Genomic DNA, 11,237 nt, shown 5'->3' with positions numbered 1-11,237 from the left:
GCATGTTGGCAATGTGAACATAAGGAGAAGTTGGGTGAGTAGTAGAGGAAATTTTCTGTACTGCCTTTGCAGCTCTCCAGTAAATCTAAAATTATTCCAAAGTAAAAAATTTATTTACAATCTGGGAATCAATTTTTATAATATATGTAATCAATAAAGTATTGATTTAAAAAAACTACAAAATATCAATAAGAAAAAGTCATGGTATCCAAAAAAATGAGCCAAAGTCATGAACAGATATTTTTCAGAAGAGGAGAAGTTAATGGCAAATGTACTTAAAGCAAAATGACAATCTCACCTTGATAAGCAGATAACTATAAATTAATGCAACATCAACCCTCTTATGAACTGCTGGTCAGAATGTAAAATGGGATAGCCACTCAGGAGACAATTTGGAGGCCGAGCAATTCCTTTTCTAGTATATGCCCTAAAAGTTGCTGTTGCTCTTGCACCTGGGCACCAAGAGGCATCTAGATAAATATCTGAAGCAACACTGCTCATAAAAAACAAACATTGGAAATGACCGAAATGTCCATCAATAGGAAAATGGATAAGGAAATCATGGTGTGATCACACAGTGGAATATTATACAGCAGTGAAAATGGGTGACTGTCAGTAATGTGCAAGAGTAAGGAGGAATCTTAGGAACAATGTTGAGTCAGAAAAGTCTCAGAAAAGCCAACATATAGCATAATATTTTATGAAGTTCAAAATCAAACAAAATTCAACTTTATATTATAAAACTATAACTGAAAAAACAAGGAGTTGATAAACAGAAAATTTAGGATAGCGGTTGCCCCATGGTTGAGGATGAGGCAGGGGGATGGATTCAAGGAGGGACACTCAACTGCTTTTAGTGACTTTGGTGACATCCTTTTTTTCAGGTCAGGGGTGGGTTCATGGTGTTTGTTTTGTTGTTATGCCTTATCATATGAATTATTTTTTATCTATTAAATGTTATAGAGTTAAAAAAAATTAAAGGTAGGTGTGAAAAAAACAAGGAATGGGCAGTACACCCATGTTTCCAAAATTTATGATGAGAGGGGTTTTTTTTGTGTATGTGTGTGTGGGTTTTTTGGGGTTTTTTTCACTCTAGTGTTTCTAGAGGAAAATGGAATCTTTTAAAGTCTTCAAGAGACAATGGAAGCATCCACATGTCTTTTCAGCTGGAATTTATGCTCAGAATGTAGAAAAGACTGCTGGTCTTAGTCACTTTATGGAGAGGGCACGGTGGATGGGTTGGTTATGTGAAGTGCTATTCAGCCTCCCACCAAACCTATTCCAGGAATGGTGAGTGCTCCAGTCACTGGTGCTCTTGGGCCCCGGGGGTGTGTGTGTGTGTGTTAGATGGGTGAGATGGGGGGGGGGGAGAGATGGGAGGGGCATAGCTTTGCCCCCCAAGGATCTCTAAACGAAAACTTTTAGAGACCTGGCTGCGTGCCGACATGCCTGGGATTGTCAAGAAGCGCCTCCTCGCTCTGAGCCCGGATCCGCCCCTACACCTCCCTGCTCAGCGCCAGCTCTGCCCTCTGTGGAGATGTGGGTGCTCTTCCCCAGGACGCCGAGCAAACGAATGAGGACAGCAGGTGTGTACCGGTCATTCCAGGGGAAACATCCGCACTTCCTCAATCATCTGCACATGACAAGGACTCCAGAGCTCCCTTCTGGACACAATGCACAGCCTCTTGTCCACCTCTGGGAATGCCCATAAGGACTGGACGTGACATGCTGAGAACAAAGGACAATGGGGCCACTCCCTCCCTTCCTGTAGACACTAAGCTCCAACTGTTAATATAATTGGGAACTGTACCAGCAGCCAGGTTACATGTTAATTCATACTGAGTTTGGGGCTGTCAAGAATTTCTGACTTTCCCCCCATCTTGTACTTACGCAATTAATTATTTGAACCTAAATGAGACACTTGACCTTTGAAAAGCCCATCATTTTAGTTTCAGCTTATTAAGATCTTTTTTAATCCTGATATTTGGTCATCTAACCTTTTAGCTCTCCTGCCTAGCTTTGTGCCATTTTGAGGTAAAAAGTCACTTAGGAGAACCCAAAGGACAGAACTCTAACTTGTGACATTAGTCCCTTCTCAGTTACCTTTGAAGCATTGAAAGTTAGTTAATATCATTTTTAACCATATCTTAATAGCTCTGAATATAATAACAACCATTCTTATCTCAGAAATCTTTTTAAAAAGTGTCATTTTCACCATGGAGATTGTGCTTTCAGGTCATTTTCTCCCCAGTTCAGGCAGGCCAGGAGTTTCTTTTCGTTGTTGGTGGTGGTATAATTAACATCATATTAGTTTCAGGTTATACAATGTAATGATTTGATATTTGTATATATTGGGAAATGACCACCATAAGTCCAGTTAACATCCATCCTCATACATACTTACACTATTTTTTTCTTGTAATGAAGGCAAGATCTACTTTTTTAGCAACTTTGAAATATACAATAGTTATTATTATTAACTATAGCTACCTTGCTGTACATTACAACCCTAGGACTTATTTATTTTATAACTGAAAATTTGTACCTTTTTGACCCCCTTCACCCATTTTGCCTGCCCCCCACTCCGCCTCTGGCAACCACCAATCTGTTCTCTGTACCTATGGGCTTTCTCAAAATTTTAGATTCCACATATAAGTGAGATCATATGGTATTTTTCTTTCTCTGACTTATTTCACCTGGTGTAATTAGCATAAAACCCTGAAGGTGCATCCATGTTATTGCAAATGGCAGGATTTTATTTTATTTTTTCCTCTTTAATCCCTACCTGAGGATATATTTTTAAATTGATTTTAGAGACAGGACAGGGAAGAGAGAGAGAAAAAAACCACATTGATGTGAGAGAGAAACATCTATCAGTTGCCTCCAGTACTCGCCTGGACCGGGGACTGAACCTGCAACCTGGGTATGTGCCCTGATCAGGAATTGAACTAACAACCTTTCGGTGTACAGGATGACACTCCAACCAACTGAGCCACCCAGCCAGGGCAAGATTTCATTCTTTTTTATGGCTGAATAGTACTCAGTATTCCATTTTGTGTGTGTGACTGTGTGTATACATCTTCTTTATCCATTCATCCATCGATGGACACTTAGGCTCTTTCTATATTTTAGCTATTGTAAATAATGCTGCAGTGAACATGGGGCACATATATCTTTTCAAGTTAGTGTTTTCATGGAACCTCCACACTGTTTTCCTTAGTGGCTGTAACAATTTACATTCCCACCAACAGTGCACAAAGGTTGCCCTTTCTCCGCATCTTCGCCAGCACTTGATATTTCCTGTCTCTTTGCTGGCAGCCACTCTGACAGGTGCGAGGTGACAGCTCATTGTCGTTTGGATTTGCATCGCTCTGATCACTAGTGATGCTGGGCAGCTTTTCAGGTACCTGTTGGCCATCTGTAAGGACTGTTATTCTTACTAAAGTGTCTGCACTGAGCCAATTGCCTGCTAGTCAAACTTTGGGGAGTCACCCTCACCAGTTTTGCTCAGTGGTTGGAGCGTCAGCCAGTGGATTAAAGGGTTTCGGGTTCGATTCCAGTCAAGGGCACGTACCTCAGTTGCAGGCTCGATCCCGGCCCTGGGGCACGTGAGGGAGGCAACCAATCGATGTGTCGCTCTCACATCGATGCTTCTCTCTCTTTCCCTTCCACTCTCTTCACAAAGCAATGGAAAAAATATCCTTAGGTAAGGATTAAAAAAAACAAAACAAAACAAAAAACAAAAACAACCTTGGGAAGTCCATAACAGCCTTCAGTAGCTTCTCCAGAATCTTCTACTGTGGTCTTGGTGTCATGTTCCTATGTCACTCACCCTCTCTCTAGTGTACATGAGTAAGTGAAATAAGGGGTGGGTGCATGTGAAATGATGTCGCCGCAAATGTCACCAGGAAGGAACCTGACACAATTGAGCTTTTAAATGAGAGGAGGCTGGGAGAGTTTTCTCCTCTTATGCTGCCGTCTTAACATTACCTGAACTCTTTTCATCTTTATCCCTCTTAGGTTTCTTTTAACCACCAGCACTTGCCTAACTTAATTTTGAAATTTCTCCCTGATGCCTACACCCTATAAAGATGAAATCCCCCAAAAGCAGGTGATTTGGATTTGGTGGGGAAGGAATGAAAATGGAACATCCTGACCCAAAGCTTCCTAAAGTCCCCTCCCAGGGACTTGGGAGCAGGGGTGAGAGGTGCCAACTGGTGAGCAGGTAAGTTCCACTCCAGATGTCTCTAACCAAGAGGGGCCAAGGAGGTACACTGTTCAAGAGACTTTACTTAATTTCTACCTCTATAAAATGGAAATGATGATACTCACCTTGCAGGGTTCTCTTTGCTCTGGGTCAGTAAACCAGATTCTGCTTTTATCTCTGTCCCTTCCCAGCTAGTGTCTATAGAAGATGCTCCACCTCTCTGAACTTGAGTTTCTTCATTGTCAATAAGGAGGCCCATCTATATGTCCTCTAAGTTCTCTTGAAGGGCCGAATACCAGGTGCTGGGTAATTTGCTGAGTTCAGTTTTCGTCAGAGTAACACGCAGACTGAGGTTTGGTTAGTCATTTGTTAAATAGCTCAGTTTTTATTCTGAAGAAGCACCTACTGCATAGAGTGCGCAGGAGGAAGGTTTGCATTGTACGAATTATTTTCCCATTTGAAACCCAGAATCTCCCTCAAATGGCTTTCCCACCCATATTGTACTGAAGTATCTTGTTTGTTCCATTAACTATTCACAGAGTCAACTGGGGAACCGTTGTTATTAATTTCAATGGAAAGCTAAAATGCAGTTCATTTTCTATAATTGCAGGCCCATGGTCTAAAGAGCCTGCAAAAGCTTTTAATCTGAGGCATTTTTAGAGAAGTATGATCGGAATTACATTGAACATCTTTTGAAGGTACATAATTATGAAAACCTCAATAACATTGACATTCAAAGAGCTCTATACCACAGATGCTAAACTCGCATGTAGTGAACCAGACAAATTGCTGCCTTAGTTACTCGGAAAGGAGAAATGCCCACGGGAAGGTGGGCAATGTTTGCAAACCTTGCTTTTCTATTTTATGCCAACGATGTGAGCTCTTCATACGCGGGAGGGCACATACCCACTCCCCTCGTACATGTAGAAGTTTTGTAGCCTCCGAGGGCCTGACGCCCCCGAGCCTCATTCGCACGGCTTCGGCGCAGGGCCTGCGGCTAAGGCTGGGAGCCCGGGCGGGTGCACGCCCTCCGGCCACCAGGGGGCGCGAGAACGCGCCCAGTTCCCACGTCCCGCCGCGAGCTCTCTCGGGCGGCGGCGGCTCCCGGCTTCTGCAGCCCCCGCCGCCTCAGTGGCCCAGAAAAAAACACGAACCAGCCCCTCCATCGCCGCCGTCTCCCGTGCTCCTCCTGAGCCTCAAGCGCTGGGTCAGGGCTGGCGTTCGCGGTCGCGATTCCATGAGGACAGCGCCTCGAAGGAGCACGGGCGGGACGGGGGCGGGGGGCGGCGGGCCCCGAGCAGCCTCGGTGAGGCGCCGGCCGGCCCAGGTGCCCGTCAGCCCCGCGACTCGGGCGGGAGCCCCGCGGGTGGCGCGGAACCACGTGCGGGAGGGAGCGCGCCCGCTTCCTTGGCGCCGCGGGCCCTTTCGCGGCCGCGCGGGCCGCCAGCCTCGGCGCGGGGAAGGCGGGCGCAGTGAGGCCCCCGCCGCAGGCCCGCCGGCCTCGCCCCGGTTCGGCACCGACCCCCCGGCCTGCGGGGCAGAGCTGAGGGGGTCGCTCATTCAGTAGGGGGCAGGCTGCAGGGAGGCCGTGAGCAGTGCGCTGGCTTTGCCAGGTAAGAGGTTCGCGGTGGAGGAGGGACACAGAGGGGGCACCTGGAGCAAATGCACCAGGAACAGGGGCAAGCCCCAGGCGGAGCTGGCGGGTGGGGTGAAGCCCCAAAGGCAGACTGGGGCCAGGTGATGGGTCCCCCGTACACACAAGTCAGGCAAAGGAATCCGGACTCCATTCCGCGGCCACGAGGAACCAGCAGCGGTCTGAGAGCTGGCGAGCAACGTGTGCAGGTTACCTGGCCCCCCTAGGCCTTTGCTGTCACCGCAGTTAGATGGGTCAGAGGGGACAGTTTTACCACCGTGGGGCTGAGGAGAAAATGAAGCAAACATACACCCCACCTGTGCTCCCTCCTCCCACGTGGTCCCTGGGGGTGTGGGGCATCCTCCTCAGTGTCTTTGGATGGTGGGACGAAAATATTAGAATTCTATTTTTCCCCAAAAAACTAAAAAAATTAAACTTTAAAAATAGTTAAAATATAGATCAATGCTGGCATCCTCACTCTGAATGTCAAAGGCACACATTATGTGGTAGGTAAGATAAGCCATTAAAAAGAGGTGGTCCTCAAAAAGGGGTATCAGAGGGAATCTTATATCTCCATTTGTTTTCAACATATTGTGACTTGTGTATTTTGTATGCATCCCATTAAATGGGTTTAAGGGTTTTATTATTTAGCATTAACTAAGTTAAACCTTGAAAATAGGCAAGAGTTTTAAAAAAGATTAAAGCAAAGAAATGGCAGATTGACAATATTAGTAATGAAGGCACAAGTGAACACAGAGAGAATGGCTGAACTGAGACCCCTGCTCCTCCTAGAAAGACCGAACCCTTCATCATCCACATCACAAGAAAGAATAGTGAAGGTCTAATCAGAGCTGACAGCAAGCTCATCATTTCAAGAAAAAAAATCCTTTAACAATAAGTGAGAATATAATTTCCATCCCCCAGAGGAAATGTATGCTATTGGGAGAGCATTTTGAAAACGGAAGATTTGGAAAATGCTTATATATGCACCCAAAATTGAAACAGAATTTTCTAATTATATGAAAATCTACCAAATCTCCTTATAGTATTTCAACACCATTTGTCCAAAATGCAAAATTGTGAGACCTTTTGATTAGCATGCAAAAATGAACTGACATCAGAAAAGATGAAAATTTGCTAGCAGATGTGAGCGTGTAAGCCTAGCCCAAAATGCACTTCTTCCATGGGGATCGACCAGTCTCCAAAATGTATCTTATTTGTCTGTGACAGCCAAGGACCAAGGTAAACCAAATTCTACAACCAGTCCTTTCAGATTCTGTATCACAAAATGCAAAATTCAGGTTTAAAAAAAGAATGATGTGCCTTGGCCGGTGTGGCTCAGTTGCTTGGGCATCGTCCTGTGCACCAGGAGGTTGCTGGCTCCATTCCCAGTCAGGGCACATGCCTGGATTGAGGACTCAATCCCCGGTGGGGTCGTGCAGGAGGCAGCTGACCAATATTGTGCTCTCACATCGATGCTTCTCTTTCTTCCTTCCTCTCTCTCTAAAAATCAATAAACTATTATTTAACAAATAAAAATAAGAATGATGCTGGTCAAATTGCTTTAACTAAATGTTATTAATAAAGATTTTTTTACACTTTCAATAAACTAAAACCACTGAAATATTTATTTCATCTTTCTCATTTTCATATTTTGTTTTATAATGAGCTTGTGTATTAGTAGAGTCATATATAATTGATAATTAATATTTATGTATTTTAGAGCTGGAGGGAGTGAGTGCTCATAATTCTTTACCAAGGAGGCACACAATCCTAAAAGTCTGAAGAAACCTGCTTGGATGAACAACATAGTTTGTATCATTTCTGTGCACCCCTTCGGGCACTCCTGCCTGACCCCCAGTGCAGATAGCACTTGAGAAGTGCTATGCAGACACCCCCCTGTCCCCATGACTCTCCTTTGTTCCTTCTTTGTGTAGAATCTTGGGTGCTGCCTGGAGTAAGTGAGCAAGGCCCTCAGCAGGAGGGGAACTCTGGACCCTGTAGAATGAAGGCTGTTCTGGAAACAGATGGGCTGGGAAAAGCCATGAAGCCTAGTGGGACACAGGACAACGTGGGATGGTAACAATTGTTACCATCCCCTCGATTCAGCACAAGACAGAGAGCTGAAGGGGCTGTTGGGTAGGGTAGGGAGGCCCTAGGCTGTAACTCGGACCTGGACCACAAGCCATGTTCACCTGGCACATTGCCTGCAAAGGGTGGGCCTTGATTTGGTACCTTCTCTGTGGCAGCACTTTGGGGCCCGAAAGAAACAGTAAAGCCCTGGTGCCTGTCTTGAAGGCACTTAGAGTACTTTTGCCAAGGTGAGGCTTCCACACGTGAGAAGGTGCAGTATGATAAAAAAAGAAAAGAAAGTGGAACCCTGGAGAGGCACACAGCGAAGTTCAGGTCATGAGATGCCCTGTGGGGAGGGGCCTCTGAGGAGCCTGAGAGCTGGCTAGGGGTGTGGGGGCTGTAAGAGGAGCAGAAAGTACTTGGCTGGCGTGGCTGAGGCCAAGGGATCATATATGAGAACAAATTGAAGAGAAAAAATGGAAATGAAGGCTCGGCCTTCTGGAACCATGACCCTGGGGTGCTGAACAATTGGACACTTGAAATTCAGCCACAAACACCTTGAAAAGCCAGTCAGAATGCAACAGCAAAGAGCTGTGGGAAAGAGAGAAAAGATACAAAGAAGTGTGGTTAAAAGCAGTGTATCTGGCCTGTGAAAGGAAAAGGCAGAGCAAAAGAAGGCAAGGAGGAGAGCGGAGGAACCGAGGCACAGGCACGGAACAGCGGTGGGGAGATCACAGTGGGCGAGGCGGGCGGGGAGGAGAGCAGGCAGGGAGCCCGGGCTGAGGGCTCTTGCACAACCTGGGGGTTTTATTTAGACTGACCTGTGTCAGCCACTCCCTCATTCATCCAAAACCTGCCCTGTGCAAAGCCTGTGGGTGCAGCAGGACCCTGACCCGGACCTTGTGGTGTTTACTGGAGAGGGCTCAGCAGGAGGTCTACTGCTTCTGGTCAGATAACCCCACCCCTGCCTCAGAAAGCCCGTGGGGGGGGGGGGGGGGAAGGAGCCCCGCAGCCCCAGGCCAATGTAACCTGACCTGGGAAGGGCGGGGCCCCTGGCTGTGCTTTGGGAGAATGGGCATTTTGTCAAGGACACCTGATACTTCTAAGAAGCCCTTTCTCATATTAACTTCTTCATTAAAGGAAACCCCGTCTATAAAATCATGTGAAAACAACTCTGCATTGACTATTGTTCTTATCATGAAGCAGCAGAGAGCAAATTAGAGCGGGGGCAGATCATAAATTCTGTGCAGGTAGCAGGAACCGGCTAGGAATGGGCTGATTCAGCCTCAGGGGCTGGCCCACTGGGGCACTGCTTCCACCTTCCCCAGTGCTGCCTAGCCCTGTCAGAAGGTGACAAGGTAATTGTGACCATAGGGAGGCAAATGTCAGACAGGAAGACAAAGGCAAAAGCAGGTTAGAATGTAGATTTCTGATCCCAGTCAGTGCTCACATGCAAAGTCAAAGGGATGGAGCCCTTAGCTGGTGTGGGATCTTGTCTGGCCCTCTTGTGAAAGTGGGACAGAATGTAGCACAGTGGATTCCAAGCCCCAGGAGCTAATCTCCATGTGCCTCAGTTTTCTCTGCCTGTATGTTTGGGATAATTGCAGTATTTACCTTGGGAGCTTATGAGGGGCGAATGGATAGATGCATGTGAACAGTGCTTAGTATTTATTAAACTTTCAGTAGCTGTTAGTAGTTGTAATTTCCGTTAACCACAGAAACCACATAAAAATTATTTTTTCAGGTTGAGATGTGGCATTTCTGGAGTTTCCCAAATCTTTTATTGAATTCAATGTCAAGTTTTCAATGTATGCAGTCTCTGAATCCCAAGGTGCCCTTGAGAATTTCTGCAAAGATACGCAATGTCAGAGTCAAGAGCAGGAACTGAGAAGACCTCCCATGAAGTTCCCCTGTTTAGAAATTAAAATGAAAAATTGGAGGGTAAACAGCTCCAATAGAAAGGATGGGCTGAAATTAGCTGGTTTGACACTATGAACCAAGAATGCCAATCTTTTTCAAAGTCAAGGATGAGAGTCAATCAGAAGATAGGTTTAGCTCAGTTTGCAACATTGTAAAATTCCTACTCAGTAGAACTTGAACTCCAAAGGTCTGGCAGAGTACAATAATATTATTAATCTTCATCTGACTTGTCTACTTGCATTATAAATGTCCCAAATGGCAGGGTTTCCTACTCATTTTCACATTTGTTGAAGGCACGTTAACTGCACTCGTCATGGGGAAGGCAGATGTGAGAGGAAGTAGAAGTCATTTCTTTCTTTTGTTTTCGGGATGTGCAGTGTGACCAGGATACCGGTGAAGTGCAGTGAGGTAAAGTCTCACTATGGGCAGCAGCGAGGGAAGGGGTAGGTGGGGGTTCTGGTTTCTGGTGGTTTTTTTCATTTGCCAGTTATGTGCAAATAAGTCACTTAACCTGTTTTCTTCATTTGGGACTACCTTCAAATGGGACTGTCTATGCCAAATGTACATCATAAAGTTATTATGAGAATCAAACAAAAAATTTGTAATGAATGAAAAGTGTGAAAGTGAACTGTTTACTGTATTAAATGCTGGACATATGCAGGGTCATTATGACAGATATTTGTCACTTGTACCTCTTGAACATGTAGAGAAGATAAACACTAGCAAACCTGCCTTAAAATAAAGTTAAATAGGTCAGCAAAAATAAATCACTTTGCTGTGTTTATAGTAGAATCATTGTACCAATTCCAAACTACAGGGGTCTGGCTAATGACGGTCATTTTTCTCACTTACAAACATTTTTGTTGGTTTATTGCTATTGTGCTATTTCTATGATAGAAAATTTCAAACATTCCCTTATTCCTTCTATTCCCTTATCCCATTTTTTTCCTTCTTGGTTTGCTGGAGTGTTTGAAAGCAGATCCCAGGTACATGTTATTTCATCAGCAAACACTGGCACGTTCTGCCCAACTTCTTGCAACAGCAGCCTGAGAACACCTTGGCCTCCACTCCTTAACCCTTCGCCACAGCTCTTCCCAGCTTGACCTTGCTGTGCAATCTATTCTCTTAAAAGTCACCAAGGATGTAATCTAGAGACCATTTCTCAATTTCCATCCTCAGTTTCTCTGAAACTTCTGACTGTTGAATTTAAATCAGCGAACACTGCACAGATACCACGTGCCAGACACTGTTAGGTATGTGGGGGCTACATACCCAGACCTTGGAGGAGCTCACGGCCATTGAGGGTACATTCATGTTGGGACAGAATGCACACTCAGAGGAAGGGCTGTGGTACGGGAGGGAAGAACTTGGAGGAACAGTGCTGGGAAGCCTGGCTGCAGATGG

The sequence above is a fragment of the Miniopterus natalensis genome, chromosome 2 (assembly GCF_054644295.1).
Source record: "Miniopterus natalensis isolate mMinNat1 chromosome 2, mMinNat1.hap1, whole genome shotgun sequence".
NCBI lineage: Eukaryota > Metazoa > Chordata > Mammalia > Chiroptera > Miniopteridae > Miniopterus > Miniopterus natalensis.
The sequence above is the reverse complement of the archived record's forward strand: the minus strand, read 5'-3'. Positions refer to the sequence as shown.